At 44.4% G+C, this 19,416-nt stretch overlaps 1 protein-coding gene across 17 annotated transcripts in view; it reads left to right on the top strand.

Annotated features, from left to right (window-relative positions):
• Positions 1–19,416, top strand: part of ADGRL3 (adhesion G protein-coupled receptor L3) — a 630,261-nt gene that overhangs the window by 160,338 nt on the left and 450,507 nt on the right. The window contains exon 3 of one of the 17 annotated variants that reach the window (XM_089778181.1): positions 16,637–16,897. The exons of the other annotated variants lie outside the window; for them this stretch is intronic. The gene's annotated coding sequence lies outside the window, so the exon portion shown is untranslated. The remainder of the gene's footprint in view (positions 1–16,636; positions 16,898–19,416) is intronic. 17 annotated transcript variants of the gene reach the window in all.

The raw sequence follows: 19,416 nt of genomic DNA, 5'->3' as shown, positions 1-19,416 counted from the left end.
CACGGTTTTGCACCACTGACGGGGGGGTTGCTCCAGCCATGCTGGTTAACCGCTTACCCCACTAAGCATGCCGGTAGGGCAATGCTTATTGGGTAATCGGATAACCCTTTACATGCCTATTCTCTGCACTCTTTCCCATGGGACACGTACCCTCCATTGGGCTTGCTAAGGTTGAGAAGATGGCTCCGGGGTTGGCCACAGTCAGCAAATGTGTTTTTAAATACCCCGGCCTTTGTCTACACTAGATGCTGACTGGTGTTTAAAAATGTTTTAATCACATCTCGGACCAAACACAGCTCCTGGGAGAGATGTTTATTTTCTTTGTCTACACAGGGCACAAGTTGGAATAGTCTTTCAAAACAGCTTCGTTGCCTCTGAATGGCCATGTGGAAAGCAGTCTGCTCACATACCCTGCTGTGGCGGAATCTGTGAGTTGGGTAACGGAGTTTGGGTTCACCTTTCACTGCAGGACTTAAATGTAGAACCACGTGCTCCTCCTCTGTAGGAACTGAACTGAACATGTTGTCTTATGCTCAGTGGCATTGTAGCTGTGTTGGTACCGGGGTATTAGAGAGACCAGGTTGGTGAATCAACTTGTCGCTTTATCTTCAAGCTTGACTTGCTCACCAACACTAGCTGGTCCAATAAAAGAGATTCCCTCCCCTGCCTTGCCTTTTTTTAACTCCGCATTTAAATTCCTTGGGACCATGTGGAGAGATCAAGAAGCGATAACATAGTCAACATTGAGGATCGTGGTGTCCATTGAAATGCTATTGGTTCCATTGATTCTCAAAGGTGCCAAAGGACCCGTTGTTGTTTTTATAGTTTCCAGTGAGCAGTCAGAAGATGATGGCAAGAAGTTATTGTAATGATTATGATGAGAGCTGTGCTTTCAAAGACTCTTCAATTATTGCAAACTGCACTTCTGGGATATGTATGGGAAACAGTCATTTTAATTAGGAAGATATGCTTGGAAAGGAAAAGTCATTTTTTCATGGTAATTTGCTTTGTGAATGTTTTACTGACCACTGGCATTTATTTACCACACAGTCTTAGTGATAAAATAGGCATTTATAGGTCAGTTTTCAATTAGAAATCATGACTTGCAGAGCTGACGTGATTAATTGTTTTCTCTGTACTGTATAATGGCTGGAGCAGTCCTAGAGAATGGTAGCCTATGACTACTTCTCTTGGGGTCTGACTGAATCTTTAGTTTTTTTAATCACCATCATCATCATATTAAAATACCAACCGTGCTCTTCTGTAGAAAAGGAAAATTAAGAGACATGTTTTCTACAGTACTCTAGAAAATCTGAATATGTTTTAACAAATTGAGATTTAAAGACCCAAGTAATTTTATGCCTATCAAATGCCATTGAAGTTCTTTAAAAATAATAATCAATTTGGGAAAAAAATCCCATGATGTGACTCAATAATTCTGAATGGAATTTGGAAGGAGTCAATCAGCGATGACAGATGTATGATATAAGTACATGTGACACTAGACTGATTGTTAAGAGGGCATAAGGAACATCATTCCGCAAGGGAACACTGATTTACAAGAAGCTAATTTTAGAAGAGCGGTGCGGGATGAAGATTAAAAGAATCTACATTGCTAGCTTCAGTTATTGCAGTAGACATTGGTTGGGAATTTGGGGAATATATTCTTATTCTGTAGCCCAGAGATTTGTGCATGTAACTCGGATTATCTTTATTAAGTTCCTTATTGAGTTTTTTGTTCCCATCTGCCTGGAGAGTTTTTAACCCTATTAGCATTTGAAAATGCACTGCAATGTACATTTTTAACATTTTCCAAGACACTGCCTGACTTCTAATCCAGAACATTTTTACACTGTGAAAGAATGGGACTTCAACATCTGTCTGGATGTGAAATCAGAAGAGCTAGGAGCTACTGTTGTCTGGGAAAGCTGTAAAATGCCACACTGTGTGCACATATAGAAGTAGTTTTGATGCAGCGTTTCAAGAAGCTAGTGTTGTGATAAGATTCTTCTCTTTATTGAACTGTTTTGCCAGAAATACTTATGCAGAGACCATATGGGGGAGCGGATCCAGAAGAAAGTGTGTGCTATCAGGCAACCTGTATGACTAACAAATACCAGGCTCACTGACAGGGGTGGGGAGTAGCAGCCAGAGTGTCAGGCCCAGTAAATCGCCGCCGGAGTGTCGTGTGGCATGCTCCAGGCAGCGCTACGGGCTGGCTGCCCCAGCCCCGCCTTTTTTTGCCCAAGACCCCGCCCCTTCCGGGAGAATGGAAACCCTTCCTCCCGCCCCCCCCCCCCCCCCCCCGCCTGGCAAATACAAACCACATGCAGGGTAATCAGGGCTTTGGGAGTTGGTAGCATACCCACTGGGGCCCTGGTGTAGCTGTTCTTTCCTTTGAGGAAAGGGAGAGAGAAGGCCTGTTAAACCCACTCCCCTAGACTGAGTCAGGACAGAGAACAAATATTTTGTCAATCTCCCCATAGCTTATTTTCTTGTGATTAGTTGTATTCAGGGAGAGCACAGCTCTCTCGGTCATTATTGTGTGCCACCAGCACGCCTCTCACTCCACGGGCCGTGGCTTTACACGTGTGTCACTTTAGTAACACTGTTGGGGGGGGGGGGAATACGCAGAAGGAAAGCCACGGAATCTGGCAGCGCGGTACATGGGGAACAGTAAACAAAATGTCTCGCAGGCCACGTCTAGAACCTTGATGGACCGCATGTGGCCGAGGGGCCACAGGTTGCTCACCAATGATCTACAGGTTTGTCATTCTGAAAAATATTTAATGATCCCGAAAAGAACCTTTTCTCCCTAACATTTCCAAGGCCATAGCAACCACCAAAGACGAGAGGGGCTGACATTCTCCTTCCTAGGCTTTGTTCTGTAGTAGCGAATCCGGGATAATGGACACATACAGAGCAGTTTCTTTCAATCTTCTCATCATGCCAAGCTTTATTATTACTCTGAATCCCACTGGCTTTTATTAAATTGTGCTACTGTTTGAGTTCGTAATATCAGTACTTCAAGAACAGCCCTCTGAAGCCCAGTTTTTAATAGTCTATATTTTCTTACATGTTCATTGTTCAGCAAGTGATCTTGAAAATGAGCCAAACTTTCCACTGATCCAGCAAAGTTGCTAAGTTTGCTACTAAGCCTGATATTACATATATCAAATCACACAGATTTGAGCTCATTCTAGGTAATGTACAGAGGGATGAAACAAAGTGCCTATAACATCACTTTGGGATTTTCTTAACAAAATGGACTTTGCAAATGCGGCTTCCTTTCGATTTGCATTTGTAAAATAAAAGTGTTGTTCTGTACGGTCCAGTGGGAAATTTCCATAGCAGGCAGGTTCTTTCAGAAGTGTTCATCAAATATTCAGTGGGCGTGCACATGTAATTTCCAGCCGTAAGTGGATAGCACTTCTGTTCAGTTTGGTATGGAAATAAAGCGCTGTTGTTACTGGTATCTCAAAGAAATACAGTGACAGGACAATGGAAGTATTACCTGGTTTGGAACTGATGTTTAATGACGTGCAAAGTAATTGTAAATTTGGTTCCCCTCTGTCCTGGAAAGCTTGACTTGTCTCCCTGCAAATGTTTCCTAGGCAGACTTGTCTTGGCCTGTTTGTGGGTCTGTGCAGGAGAGGTGGCCTTTTTGGAACTTCCTAAGGGATCATAACACCATTAAGTGTAATGGAAACTGGGCACCTTAAACCTGCAAGTGGTCATGAAAATTTCAGCCTCTTTGTACTCTACATGTTCTTCCCGTTTTAAAGCAGACAATGTGTAAGGGTCAGATCCAGGGACTCAGTGTGCAGCTCGAAGAGCGGGCTTTTCACTGTATCTCCACAGGGAACCAGACTTCCTCTTTCACAGTGCTGTGGTGCGGCTCCAGGTGCTGCTTTGACTTGGTGTCCACGTAGCGTTGGGTCTCCAAAACATGACCCTGATATTAGGGAGTCCTGGCGATGGATCCCCTCTTCCTGTCCTCCGTGCCTCTTCCCCAGACCCACTGTCCCCCACCAAGCACTAAGAGCCATCTCTTGACGGCCTCTCAGACTCAAGTGCCATGTGTCTTCTGCCAGAAGGAGCCTAGGAGTTTCTGTACCTATAATGCCGCTTTATTGATGTTAATACGGAAACCACAACTCAACTCCAACTGCCTTCTGTGATGTGTCTTCCAGTTCTTCCTTTCAATAAAGAAACATCTCATTTACACAAGCGTTATAAATACCCCCTCCCCCCACACACACATGCGCGCGCACACACAGAGTTAGGTTATGTCTGCACTAGCCCTTCTGTCGGCCAGGAGCGGTGGGAGACCCTCTCACCAATTGTTGGGGGGTGGTTCACTAGTGTCGAAGGGAGAGAGCTCTCTCCGGCTCATGTAGAGCAGCTGGGTTTGAGTTGGCTACGGTTTGACTGGCTTTGAGGCAGGTTTTAAATTGGACCCTTGAATTTTCACCATCAGAGACAGGATACTGGCCAGACTATTTCAAGAATATTGCATCATCAGCAAGCCAAGGACAAGGGATTTCATTGCTAATTTAAGGGAAAAAAATGGCCTTTTGGAGCACATGAAGTCATCTGCTGTTTAAAATCACATGTGGCTTGTGCGCCATCCTGAATGAGGGCTGGTCACAGGAGGAAGAGAAGGACCGTTTGACAGTCCATTTCAGATTGCTTACTGAACATACCAGTTTAAAGGCCAGATCCGCAGCCCTTGCCTTGACTTCAGTGGGGTTTGGATCAGGTCCTAGGTTCTTTTCCTTGATTTCTTTGTGACTCCACACAGTTTTAATTGTGAAGCTGTTTGGGGAAAAGGGATGGTGTATTCCTTATTCATCAGGCGGATCTGGTATTTTACAGCCAGCGTGTGTGCAGTGAGTATGGTGTTCTCTGCAATGGAAGCATTGGCCTTATCACATTGATAACAGCTTAGGAATAGCAACATATTGGCACTTAGGGCAATGAAATCCAATATTGGGCTAAGGTCGTCCTTTGGAACGTAAATCCTGGCATTGGGGTTTCTAAAGTGCTTCGGGTTTTAGGGTTGGGTTGGTCTGAGCTCAGTATAGTGCACCCCCACCCCCATGTTATAACCATTATCTTGTCAAGTATATAGCGGCTTATGCAATTTTAAAGCTAATAGGCTGCTCTGTAGATACTGCAGCAATAGAGTAGATGTTTGAGTGCCTCCTAAGATAAATAAGTCATGAAGTCATGGAAAGTTGCAATTAAAGGAGCAAAATCTGTAATGTATTTGAAATATTGCACCTGGTCTCATCTGGATTTAACAGATAATCAGGGCTAGATGGTGTCCATACGTAACCAAAGGAAAAAGGAGTCTGGTACACATCTCTTTTTGAGCACTGGAGTGATATTTACAGATCTCAAATAGGATTATTGTTGATAGAGAGAGTACATTCTCCTTCAGCTCACTAGATAGACACATTGCTTTTGGATAGCAAGTCCCTGATTCAATTTCTTGCTGGAAAGGATTCCTCATAAATAAGGATAATCCTTCATTTGATGTTTACTCAGTTGGTGACCTTCTTGTATTCTGCAGAAGTCATGTAAGGCATTGCAGGTTATATTTATTTCCAGAATGCACTTTTGCATTAGCTCTTTATGATTCACGTGGAACTTTCATTCCCACACTCTATTTTCAAGGATTTATAACTTTCTCAAATGGGTAGTTTTTGGGACAAAAATGTATTGTCTCTGGTCTCAGCTGTGAATTTGTTTTCTTGAAGAGTGAGCACAAATTCTAGCCTGCCATTTGTGAGGATTGGCTAGTCCTCCAAAGAGCTTGATTCTGAGCTTATGAAGTCATTGGGAACTTTGTCACTAACATCTTTGAGATGACCACCGGACGCTGAGACTTAACTTTACGTACCTGAGTAGCCCTATTGACTTCAGCAGGATGGGTTAGGTGTTGAACGTAAGAATGTGTGGAAATGTTGTCAGGAATGGGATCCCCTTAGATATGTGGTTCAGTGCTTGTTGTTGTATGTTATTTCTCATTTCCCTTTAATTGCACCTTTTCTGGCTTAAAAAAATCAATACAAATGCAAAACAATTCAATGTTAAAGCAGAGGATTAATCACAGACAAGTCAGGAAATTTTATGATCATTGTTTCTGCAACTGCATTCTGCTGCCGTTGAATGTGCACACTATAATACGTTTTTTTAACTTGCACTTACATAACACACTCACGCACATGAGCTACAAATGTCCGAACATGGGCAGTTTAAACTGAACACAGATGTATAGAATTATGTTTGTTTAATTTGTTTGGGTGAGGCGGGGGCTGGGCTTTTGAGTGTGACTTCTCTTTGGCTTCCAGACTTACACATCACTTTAGTGTAGTCTAAGTTCCTCTCAGTCATGGCATAATGTGACTAATGGCCACCCATGCTGTTCCATCATCCCCCCTCACTGGGGAGAAATAGTGCTATGCACAGACCAGCATCACCCTCCCTTGAGCAAGTTTCACTGTGCCAGAGAACAGAGTTACCACAGAACACTAGAACTGGAAGGGACCTTGAGAGGTCATTGAGTCCAGTCCCGTGACCAAGCACCATCTAGACCATCCCTGAGTTGTCAAAACTTGATGCTCTGGTTAGTGACCTAGTACCAGGCTATTGAGGGCTTTGATGAGATGGTCCAAGAATTTGCTTCAGTCTTCTGTGAAAAGCCTTTCTAGTTGTGGACAATACGTCTGATGGGTTTCTGAGGAGATGTGCTGCAACTGCATTTGTGAGGCACAAACTGTGATTATGTTCCAGTGGGCCATATCCAGCTGCTTTGATGGACACGCAGAGGAAACATTTTAGGTAGAGATCACGACCCTTCTTCACGGAGGCATAGCTCAGCCAGATCTCTGGCTCCTATTTGCTACTTTTGTGGAGTCGAGGACTTGACACCTGAACCTTTAAGGACTCTGTTTCTGACCCAATGCTTCTTTAAAAGCCAATCAAACACAACAGTCAACTCCACTCCCATTTTGTTTGGATGGAACTAGGCTGTTCTTAGTAGTGGCAGATGACAAAACAAGGAGCAATTGTCTTAAGTTGCAGTGTGGGTGGTTAGGTTGGATATTAGGATAATGGTGTCCCCAGCTGCTACTTGTCTGGAAATGGATGACCAGGGAAGGAGCACGTGAGGATTACCTGTTGTGTTCCCTCCCTCTGGGGCATCTGGCATTGAGCACTGTTGGCAGACAGGATACTGGGTTAGACGAACCTGTAGTCTGACCCAGTATGGCCATTCTTAGGATAGGCTATTTCCCTAGGGGGGTAGTGAAGCACTGGGTTGGTTTATCTAAGGAGTGGGGTGGAATCTCCATCCCTAGAAGTGTTTAAGTCCCAGCTTGACAAAGCCCTGGCTAGGATGATTGAGTTGGGATTGGTCCTCATCAAGCAGAGAGTTGGGCCAGATAACCTCCAGAGGTCTCTTCAAACCCTAATCTTCTATGGTTCTGTGTTGAAACTGCTTTCTAAGGATTTGGGGATGCTAGTGAAATAAAGCAAGGCATGCTTTGGCATAAATCTCTTCCAAGAAAGAAGGGGTGCGTGAAGTGACTTACTGTTCTCAATTCACTTCAGATGTATAATGAAGTGGCGTGCAAGGATGAGATTCTTGCTGGAGCACTACAGTTATCCCCAGTGGAAGCAGTAACTACTTGGTCTATTTCCATGTCTGCTCCTCAACAACCTTTTTTTCAGTAGGTCAGTTCATTGTGCTGCAATCAATAGTGTGCTTGCTTTAACCAACTTCCCTAAAGATTGATGTTCGGCCGTGCTAATTGGTGGAGCTTAGAGATGAGTGACTTGGCAAAGGTGCGAAAGAATTAGAAGGGATTTCCCTTGAATCTTTATAAACAAAGAGCCCTAATATATACGAGCGTGTTTTTTGTTATTGATAATACTTACCCCTAAACTTTTATTAGAGGCAAAGCCATCTGACCTGATGTTCACAGGCCATACTTCAGAAAATTATAGCTCAGACATCTCTGTGTTAAATAGGAGACTTTTCATTCTCCTATTTAACATAATATGCATACACATTCATAAAGTGGATGTCTGTGGAGTTGCAGGTCCCTACATATTTTTTTCTCTTTGCTGTTTTTGCTTTTAATTCAAACCTTAATTTATTCTCTGAGTGTTTTTTTTTCACCCCCTCAAAAGTCTGCTAAGCAGTTAGATGGCCAGCACCACTGAAAGTCAATAGGAGATGGGTGATTTTTCTAAAAGGGCTGAGGGAACATCTGTTAAGCCTTAACTCCAAGGTACATATTGCTTGGGTGGCTGTTGTGGGTGCGATTTTATAGTTTTTTGTTTTTTTAAGGCTGGAAGGAACCATTCAGATCGATGAGTCTGAATGCCCTCATAGTACAGGTCACAGAATTTTGTGATGGAGTTTCTAGTGTCTTCACCAACATGCAGTAAATTGCAATTTCTCTCATTCTTTTCAGGAATATTTAGATCCATTTTGTGCTATGTGAAGCATGAACCTTCCTTAGGGGCATAAGCAATAAGACGAAAGGGGATGTGAAAATCAGACCTGAATGTAAAGCATCTGACAATGCAGAGAGTTGCGAGTGGAAAGTCTTTTTTTAAGAATTCCTAATTGGTTTTATGGAATAAATTAGTATGTAAACGTTTGTGGTTCTAGGCTGCTAGGGGAAGTTTCGTTAATAGGACTACGACAATGAGAATTAATTTTACTTACATATAATCAACACTGAGAGCTGACAGGCACCGAATAAGGAGTGTGAATCACCACTAGCACTTCCATTGCTGTTTTATACGGTATGGCACCTCATCTGCATTGCTGTCCTGTTCTGGTTTTTATGCATAGAATATCTGTGAATATATTTCATGAGACTTAAGCTCCTCTCACTTATCATGAATTCCTATGTAATTGTGCCCATGAGGTGGCCACGTGTAGTGATGCATTGGTACATTGAGTTATAGGTGGGCCTTCATCTGTGCCAGTAATGACCAATTAATGACCACTGAGGAAGGCTAATGAGAAGCCAGGAGTGCTAATTGCTTTCACTAGACTGACAAAGAAATACAGACAAGAGGGGTCATTATTTCTGTAAGGTTTTGTAATGGATATTTCAGATGAGTACAAAAGGGGCCGCATGGGGTGGTGGATTGTCACCACATTGTACATCCAGTCTGTGTTTTCTCTTTGTCACAACACCAAAAAGCGTATAAAAACCCAGCTCCTGATGGGAAATGGGGAGGGATTGTTAAGCCATGATTCAGCAAGGTGCACGGTTACCCTAAGGACAGTGGGTGGGAGTTTTTGAAAGTGCTTACAACTGGTCTGACTTGGCTTCCATTGAAATGGGAGCTGCTTGGTGATTAGGAAAGTCAGGACACTTTGGGAGCCTAACTATGGAGCTAGGGATCGGATTTTCCATTTTCAGAATTTTGGCCTATTGGGCTATTCATGGTTCCCTGATCTGTTAAAATACATGTCAGTTATAATTTGTATTTTGAGGGCATGATAATCCTATGACGTTGAATGATCTAAACCAGGCATAGATGCAATAAGGAAATTGCTTTGAGGATATAAACAGGCCCTGTAATAGTTAACATACAATTTCATAAACTGCTGCCTGAGAAATTAAGGAGAGCACATCCCAGTCTTTGGGGCCAACAGAGAATCCAATTCTGCCCCAGTGACATTGCTGCTGTTGCACTGAGGACAGAATTTGTATAGCCATCTTGCCGACTACTTAAATAGGTGCTTAACTGGTCTCTGCCTGTGGCCCATAATAGTCTGGTCTCCTGAGGGCTGGACTACTTGGGTTCAGTTTTGGTTCTTGGGTTTAGCCTACGGTGGTGTTGGTGGCCTGTTGAGCACAGCAGGTCAGAATGCAAAAACCAGGTGCGTCCTTTTGGCCTTAGTTTATGATGCTCTGAGGTGAGTTGTACCATTAAAGTAAACGGGTCTTTTCACACACTCTGTGGGCATGGCGCCATCACTCGGGCATGGCGTTGAAGCAAAAGAGGAAGAATGGGTGAAAAGATGTAATGTTACCCTAAATGTAGGAAGCCAGAGACCTGCTCTTGCTCCCATTGACTTCAGTGTGAACAAGCTCCAGCTTTAGTTGACACAGATTAGTGGTACTCAACCTGTATGTGGCTTTGTAGTGGGGCGGAGTGGCCGCCCACTGACCCCGAGGGGGAGGCGTCCCTCCAGAGCCTTGGCGGGCAGCTCCTGGCCTTAACGACCCACCTGGATGGAAACCAAAGGCAGGGCCAGAGATACAAAAGGCCTGCCTGAGCGGCCAGTGAAGCTCCAGCGGCTGAAGAAGCCAGAAGCCTCCTCTGCACACCCACTGGAGGAGCAGGAGCTGGAGCCAGAAGAAGCTGAGAACTGGCCTGGGCTGCTGGGCGCACAGCTCCCAGACTGCCTGGACAGACTGCTTACTGCACGTTGCGGAGCAGATCCCTGCTGACCCGGCAGCAGACTGCTCTGCTGCTACCAGGGCCCTGGGCTGGGACACAGTGTTGTGGGGGGTGACCTGCATCCCCTCCGCCACCCCATGCCCAAGTGGCAGTCTCCCCCCTTGTCTGTGCCCCAATTGCAGCCTCTATCCACTGGACTCCAGCCTGAGCAAGGGGATCCAGCTGGGCACTCACCTTAAGACTATTTGTTTGCTGGCTGCCCCGCCCTGAATCAAGGCTGGGCTTTAGAACTGTCTATTTTGCTGCCCGCGCTGAGCAAGGGCCTGGGCTCTAGACCAAAACCACCGGGAATTCCCCGAAAGTCTAAACCGGGTGTAGTGGGTGGGAGTGGCTGCCCACTGACCTGAGGGAGGTGCCCCTCCTGGAGCTCAGCTCACAGGCTTTCACAGAGTTTGTGGCTCTGACAGTGCCTCATACGCTCTGATCTGTGGGGTACACACAGAATGGTTCTGTTATGATCATACTCACCATGGTGTGGGAATTGTGTGGACTATCTCTCTCTCACAGCAGCGAGGTAAAGTTAGACGTTAAGGAGGGAATGCTCTTTCTTCATACCTGCTAATATACAGCGAGAGAAGTGGTGGGGTGAGGAGGGATACAGGGGAAGAGGGATACTCCATGTTTGCAGCAGCCAAGCTAAAGGGATGCGAAAATGAAAGAATAATGGGAGATCCCTTATAGTAGCTAGTGGAGGGCATAAAGAGGAAAGACTTTCTGCTTTTCCAGAAGTTAGGATATCAAAGGCTTAATCAGAGAAGGGAAACAACTTATTCCAAGCACATTTACAGCAGAGCTCCTTATTGGTCCACTGTTGGCCCTTTGTTACCTCTCCTCAGCTAATCAGAAGCACAGGAGGATCTTGCAGCTTCCATTGCAATACCACAGCAAATTGAAATGAGTTCACCGCTGTTGTTGTTGAGGAGACACTGTTTAAAAAAAAAAAAAAAAAAGCTGCAGAAATAAACCCATGTGGCCAAACTCCCAATGTTGCTGATGTGTTCTGTGCATAGTCCATGGAACCCAAACCCTGGTAGAGTTAATGATAGCACTTCACAGATTACCCTAGGGATTTCACAACTATAAACAGAATATTTACCTCTCAGTACAATTCTCCTTTGAACATTGCTTAGTTTTTTTTTGTATGATTGGCACCCTTGCAGATCAATGGTGAAATCTTGGCCCTGTTGTAGTCAATAGCTAACTCTCCCCCCATATTGACTTAAGTAGGGCCAAGATTTCACTCTGTACTTACACAATCGTATGACTAGTACAACTGAGTTTTCGCAAGAGCCTAGTGACAAACTCCCAGTGACTTTCAATGGGAGTTGGGTGCTAAATTGCTTTTGGTCCCTCTGGAAATGTCTGCCTATGTATTGCTGAAGATACACTCTCAAATGAGGTATAAGTGCTTGTGGCTGAAATGTACAATACCAATACACGGGACTCTTTAGAGGGGGAATTGAGCTAGAGAAACAAGGGGACTTAGACTATTGAAAGAATTTGGGCATTGGGAAACAGAAGGCCATGACACTTATCACAGCGGAGAAAACAGGTGATTCAGAGAGTCTAATTGGGAAGCATCATCTGCTGACTCCAGATGCTACTCTGACATGAGAGGTAGTAGTGGACTCAGTTTTGTTTGGAGAGAAGATATTGTTGCACTTGACTGACACACTTGTTCCAAAATTAAGAAGTGCAAGTAGCAGGAGATGACATATTAATGAATAAGGGGATGGTCAAGGCAGATTTTGCTTACCACAAACTTACACTACTGTGTTGTCCTTTTCTGAAATGGGAAGAGTTAGCCGTAGCAGTTCAAAAGTTGTGGTTGTGTTTATTTTAGCAGTTTGTAACCTGTAATCTTCATCGCCTCATCCTGCTTTCAGTTTGTCAGCATCAGGAGATCCTGGTTTTAATTGATAATTCCCCTCCTCCCCCAATATATCCCAGAAATATAATGAAACAATCATGTTTTTCCATGTTTAATATGCAACTCTGAACTTTAGCCACTGTGTGTGTACACACACACACACACACACATACCAGTTGAATACAATATTCTATTGGTGCAATAGAACTCTGTTAATCCAATCAGCATGAGACTGGGGCCAAATTGGATAATCAAAAATGTGATTAATCAAAAGAGCTTCAGGCTCAGGCTTCAGTATTTTACAAATTGTAAAAACTCAAGATTTTGGGTATAAATATAAATTTAGCATTTTTCAACGGCAAATGGATTTCCAGGGTCCCTGTTTAGTGGCAATTCCTACTGATCTAATCAAGTCTTTGAAACATTTGAGAAGTGTCTGTGGGTCTGAGCCTCCTAGGTGCTGATGACAGGAGGGTGCTGATGTGACTCAGGGTCTCTGTAAGAGTCAGGGAATCTGATCAGGATTCGTGCTAATGTAAATGAGAGCAGAACTTGGCACAGTCCCTGTATGTTCAGTGCAGTCATTTCTTGGCATCCACTGAGGTTTTCTTTAGGTTTCCAGGGTGTTTGACATTGGGAACGTGTCACACAATATCAGTAAAACTTCAGATACACACCTGCTTAGTCTGATTAACTGTACAAACTCAGGAACAGCTCCCTCACCTTGATTCTTGTGACTAGTGCCTTACTATCCAAATAGACTGGCTGATCTCCGTGGGCTCAGACAGGGGAAGGTACTAGTGAACTGAATTATGGTGGCAGAATCTGCCCCTTTGAGACATGTAGTTGAAATGCATTATGTGTAACATGATCTCCACTGAAGATCTTATTTTCAGACTAAAGAACAGCGGGAGAAATGGTCAGCTAAAAGCTCCCATCGGTTTTCTATGAAGGGACCCTGACTCTGTGCACTCTCAGGTTTAAATCTGAGTTTGGAGTAATTGCACCTGTATAAACTCATGTGGGTGTGAGCACAATAACCTAATGCAAGGTTGTTTAGTTTCAATTAGCTGCAGCTGGGTTGAGATTTCATTTAAACTAAGATTGTAGAGCCTTCACCAGTGGCAGAGCTCCAGCTGTATCACTAAGGATGGTGAGTTTGGATAAATATAAGGGGAACATATTTGGAAATGTAACAATTTCTGTTTGTCACATTCACTTTCAAATCTAAATCTTTCTTAAATGTAGCCAGGGGCAACTTCTGAGGTCTGTGAGGATACTCTTCCCACTGTTTGTATTTTTTCTTCATAATTTTGCATTCTGCAGTGTTTGGCGCTAACGATAAAGCCCTAAAAAGGAAAGTCGCTGGATGCTGAACTGCATAAACAAAGACGTTGGGTGAAATCAGAGTGCCAGTGAAGTGGATTGAAGTTTTGCTGTCTGCTTCAGTGCACCCAGGGTTTCACCTCTTCCGTTGAGCATTTCTTGATCCTTGGTCACAGAGCCATGTGACTAAGGCTAAATCCTTCACAGTCCACGCTCAGAGAAACTTTAGGAATGAGAGAGTGAAAACAAAAAGCTGGTGTTAGTCAGAGGATGCTGTTTAAGCCATCTAGGGTGCTGGCCATTCTACTGGTTGACGCATTTTAAAAGCTTGTCCAAAGGATTTATTTGATCTAGACATAGGCGTCCATTTCCTAGCTTTGTCTTTAAATGGTGAGTGGAATTGGCTGGCGTGGTCGGCGGGCACGTTCCATTGCTCTGTGGGAGACGCCAAGGTTCTGTTTCCAATGCAAATCATCCAGGGTGCCGTCTCCTCAGTTACAAGGAGAGGAGCTGCGTTTTGGCCTGTGATAGCCATTTTGGCAGCAGAGTAGTAACTCCTGGGGCAGCCCACGCGCCCAGAAAGAAGCGGCAGCCATGCTTCGTGGATGTTGGGGGGTGGTCCAGGGAACAAGATACTAGCCTAGAAATCAGGAGGAATCGGTTTCGATTCACAGCTCTGTCACTGACCTTGGGCAATTTTCTTTTCCTTCCCATGCTTTGTGTGCCTTGACTAGCTATGTGTCTGCCTGGTGCCTGGCAGCATGGGGCCTTACTCACGGTTGGATACTCCAGGCACGACTGCCAAAGAAATGAATGAGTACATCAGGCAGCAGGAATAAAGCGCAGACTCTTTAGCAACAAAAGCACAAGCCAAAGAAAATCTCTGGGTAGCTGTGACTGTTCGGATAGTTCATATCTTCTTTGTAGGCCAGCTGGTTCTTACAGCTCTCCAAGAATAACAACACACACCCAGCTCTTTTCACCCAGAAGGTATCCAGTTTCCTCACAGAGACGAGTAACTAACCGGATGGGAATACTGAGTGGTCTGACGGATGGGAATACTGAGTGGAGGAGAGATTAGTGAGACAGTGAGTGGAAGAGCTGGGGATGAAAGCATTCTCATCGCCAATCCCATGTTCTAGTCACTAGACGCTACTGTCTCCACAGACAGTTATAGATACTAGAACCTATTGCTTTGACAGGGTTTGTGTTAATGGGAGTCAGCCACGTGCACGGACTAGTACAACGGGGTGGTGATTCTAGCCTTTGTAGTATTAGCTGCTTTGCCTGGTTTTTTTTTCTGATTTTTATTAATGAAATTTTACATGTAGCTGGGACTGTACCCAGTATGAGGTAACATAGACAAGTGATTTTTTTTTTTGGCTTGCCAGACAGCAAATAAGAACACGTTGTAATAACAAAGTGAGAAATGAGAGAACTCTTGTAAATACATGATTTGAAAGCAAACGTATTTATATCTAAGCTAAAGAAGAAAACAATCATTTTCCCTCAGACCCCTTCCTGTTGCTGCTGCTGTGGAATGCTGGTCATGGACAGTTGCCTGAAAATATAGAGATTTGGGGAATGTTTAGCAGCTTCTAAGAGAGGTGCTTAAATGGTTGACGTGTCTCCCAGTAGCCTAGGCAAGATGAGCTCCAGTACCTTATAACTGTTCAAGAGGGGCAGCCATGCTAGTCTGTGACTTTAAAAACTAGGAGTTGTCCCATAGTACCTTAGAGACTAACAAAACTATCATATAGAGCGTATCATGAGCTTTGGTGGGCAAAACCCGCTTTCTCAGATGGGTGCCAACTGTTGAGTACTGACTTAGAGCTGTCGTTAGCCAGCACTCTGCAGTGCTGTCTACGTGAGATCCTTTGAGATCTTTGGTGCAACTGGAGTGTGTTTGCTGGTGACCGAAAGCCAGTTTGTGCTTCCACCACAAGCCCTGAATAAGGAGCAAAGCAGCAGTATTGCCCTGCAGGGTATGGTGACCGAGTCGCAATATGGCTGCTGGTTCCATTTGCACCAGGTGGATAGCTACATCCTCCGTATCTGCCCATCTGAGCCGATTGGCATGAATGGAGGGGAGGGCAGTTGGATGAAAGCTGCTGGACCCCGTCCTGCTTGTTGGGATGTAGGTAACATTATGCCCCGCGGCGCAGGTGTGCCATGCAGCTCGCAGTTGTGCCCCAAATATGTGGTGCATGTTCAAAATTAACGATCCCAGGTGGCCTCAGGAATGTCATTGAGCTTGGGTGGGGAACCAGAGACTGAAGGTGACGGTAGGACGGTGCAGCAGAAAATTGTGTGGCTCTTTGAAATGGTTTGTACTGCTTTGGGAGAAGCAGAGGCAAGAACCAAGAGGTTTCAGATACTTTACCTACCCAGGCCGCTTTCTTGATTACGCTGCAGTGCAAGTGCCTGTTGGCACAAGGACAAATTCCCCTGTAAATTATGCGTGATTTACATGAGAAGCTCGTTAATTCTCTCAGACCCGATTTAGGTAGCTCCATTTGCAAAGGGTGTCATTTTAAACACTGCCCAACTACATTTCCCTTTCTCTGCTGACTCGGTGACATAGCAGTGAGGCTGGTGTACTTTTTCAATAGCTATACCTTTCAGTTTGGAGGTCATGCTTGCTACACGCACTTGTATGCAGTGGTGTTGTGGCCATGTTGGTCCCAGGATAATAGACAAAATGAGGGAGGTTGTTCTCTTCAGACCTGAAGAAGAGCTTGTAAGCTTATCTCCCACCAGCGGATATTGATCCAATAAAAGATATTCCCTCTCCCCCTCAGTCTCTCTCTCAAACTGAGTCAGTTTATGTTAATTTTGACTGGCTCTGTATGTACTCACTGAGCTGCAGTGATTCATGCAGGGTTTATAGTGCACGTGTGTGAGCAGCTGTCTTATTTTCCTTGAATTCTATTCCAGGGATATGCCTGGGTCATATGAATTTTTGTGGCCCCGATGTTGCTTGTTAGCACCATCTCCGATTTTTTTCTTCTCCGACCTGACACGAACATGTCTGATGACTCAAGCCAAAGGTCACACACTGGAAAAACAAGCAAGCGATGGCCGGCAGAGAAACACCGCAAGTGCAATTTAAGCAATGAGATGTGGCTGAGATATCTGTAGTGCCTAAATGACCAATGGCAGTCCCGTTGCATTGACGTGTGTGTCTGTTTTCTGCAGGTATGTGGTCAGCTGAAATTAACACATGCTCTCTCTCATACCGTCACAACATTTGTAGATTTAGAATCACTTTGTGCAAAGGCAAAATCCCTTACTACCACCTGGGTTCATCTCCAGTGTTGTTGCTCTGTGCAGGCCAGCATCTGCTTTCACTAACACCTGTGGGAAGGTGAAGTAACAAAGAGCCTGAATACGGGGTATTTTCAAAAGCACTCAGCATGCAGTTCCTGCTGAAAATGCCATTGACTTCTATAGGATTAGAGAGAGGCCGGTGTGCAGTGCTTTTCACAACCCCACTTGTGTTTGTGCTGCATAACTAACATTTGCATGCCACAACTCCTACTTAGAATGGTTGTTGCCATCAATGGTTGTCATGCGCATTTGTCACACAAACAGGCATTGTTCTCAGGGCGTTCGCGATCCGCGTGTCCTTTCCACTTAGAGCCTCAGTCTGTTACAATGCTAATGTTGAGCTCAAAACCAGCAAGAGCAGGCCTGAAATTAGCATTGTGGGTCTATGGGTATGTAAGTTTCCGCACACTGAGAGCAGAGGGTGTTACTGAGGTGTGGGGAGCTACCGCCCCCATCCACAGCCAGAGAGGACTCTCCGGTGGCAGGTAGAACAGAAGGGTTCTTGGTTCCCAAGGCCACAGCGTAGAACAGACTTGTCAGCCCAGTGACCAGCAGCCGCCAGTACAACCCATCTTGAGGAGAAGGAGCCCAGACCCAAAGGCCCCGGCCCTCCCCTCTCTGTACCCTAAGCCCAAGAGACTCGCGTGCTCTGAACCTCCACCTGCTCTGCAGCCATTCCTGCCTCCGGCCTTTGTCCATCTTCCCGGGGAAAAGGTGTCACCCTGTTACGCTCACCTCCAAGGCTCAGGTTACAGAAAGCATGAGCCATCATGTACGGGAGGGAGACTATCAAACTGAAATTCCCACCACCATCTTGGTATTGGTGCAGTACCCAGGGAAACTGAGACATGCACACAAAGGGTTAGTGCAGGACAGTAGAAAGCATATGCAGCATAGCAAAGTGAACAGAGTGAATGCAATCCCCACTTTGTCCCGGAGGGGAATAAGGAAATGAGACCCTTCTTCTCTCCCCCCCAAAATAGCTCTTTTGCTTCTTGTCGATACTGAAGAGTATAAATTTGACTGCATGGGGTGTGTGTGTGAGAGAGCGAGAGCGAGCGAGCATAGCAGTTAAGGGGGGGAAAAAACCCTGCATGGCCAACTGGCATACAAAAGTAGTCTGCAATGGAATCTCTACCTGCCCTTGATATTTCTCCAGGACACACGATTTACAGCCCTGACAATCAAAGGAAATGCACGAGACTTCAACAAGAGTGAGTTACAACAGTCCATAATTCTCGTTTAACCAAACCGCAGCATTGAACAGCATGAGCATTTCACATATGCTGGAAGAACTATAAGCTCATTTGCAGTTTTTATTTATTGTTTTAATCCAGCATCTGGATTTAGTTGTTTTCTGACATGGAGCTGGCAGTGAAAATGAGATGATGGCATAAGTGCTCTATCCTAGATTCACATGCTGCACGGTTTCAAATTGCTAAGGATAATTATTTAAAACGGGCAGTTACTCTTAAAAATTGTAAGGCTGATTCAAGCAAGAAGAGCAGGACAAGCTGCCAGACTCACCTTTGAAGTCTCTGGCCTAAGGAAACTGTTCCTTGATGTCTCGTTACTTTGTGCCTGTTATTAGAAACAAATGTAGACCACCTGTGTGTAAATTAAGTACGGCACATACTGAAAACAACTGAGTTACAGCAGTTTGGAAGAATAGGTCCTGCATTGTTGTGAAGCTTTGTTTTCCAGGATCTCATTCTGAATCTTTCGTTTTCTAATGTAGCAGCAAAGGCCTAAGAATTATTTTTTCTGTACTGTAAATCCACTGTGATTTATAAATAGACTGAAATAGTTTTACCAGGGGAGAAAACAACACCCACTATCCCTTTCTAGCCCAAACATCTGCAGGTGGTGATCTTCATACTCCTGTAGTGAATGGGTTTGGCTGAAGAGCAAAGTGGAGGTTTCCTATGGGTGTGTCAGGGTGTTGGGAATTCATTAATCCCTACTTTATAAGTAGTCCACAACAGATCTTCTGTGACCTCTTATCTGCCCCAGAGCTGGAAGAGATGTCATGATACCCATGCATCATTAATACTGGTTTTATGGTCCATGTACTCGCAAACTCAGCTGGTCTTTTTTTCAACAGAAAATAGTTTTTTCTAAAAGAAAATTTCCATGGGAAAACGTTTTTTTTAAACCCTCAAAATAAAACATAAATACTTGTAAAACCAAACTGAACATTTTTATTTTTATAGAAAAATATTTGGGTTTGGAGTTTTAAAATATATTTTTTCATTGAGAGATTGCAAGATTTCCTTGAGAAATTTACAACTTAGAAAAAAATCCTCACAAAAATATAGACCACCTATATCTCAAACCCAGCTGGGCACTTCACTTCCATTTCCTTGGACTATCTTCTGCTTGCCTTC

The sequence above is a fragment of the Pelodiscus sinensis genome, chromosome 4, assembly GCF_052426305.1.
Source record: "Pelodiscus sinensis isolate ZL-2025 chromosome 4, ASM5242630v1, whole genome shotgun sequence".
In the NCBI taxonomy this organism is placed as follows: domain Eukaryota; kingdom Metazoa; phylum Chordata; order Testudines; family Trionychidae; genus Pelodiscus; species Pelodiscus sinensis.
This window is presented reverse-complemented; position numbering and strand designations above follow the sequence as displayed.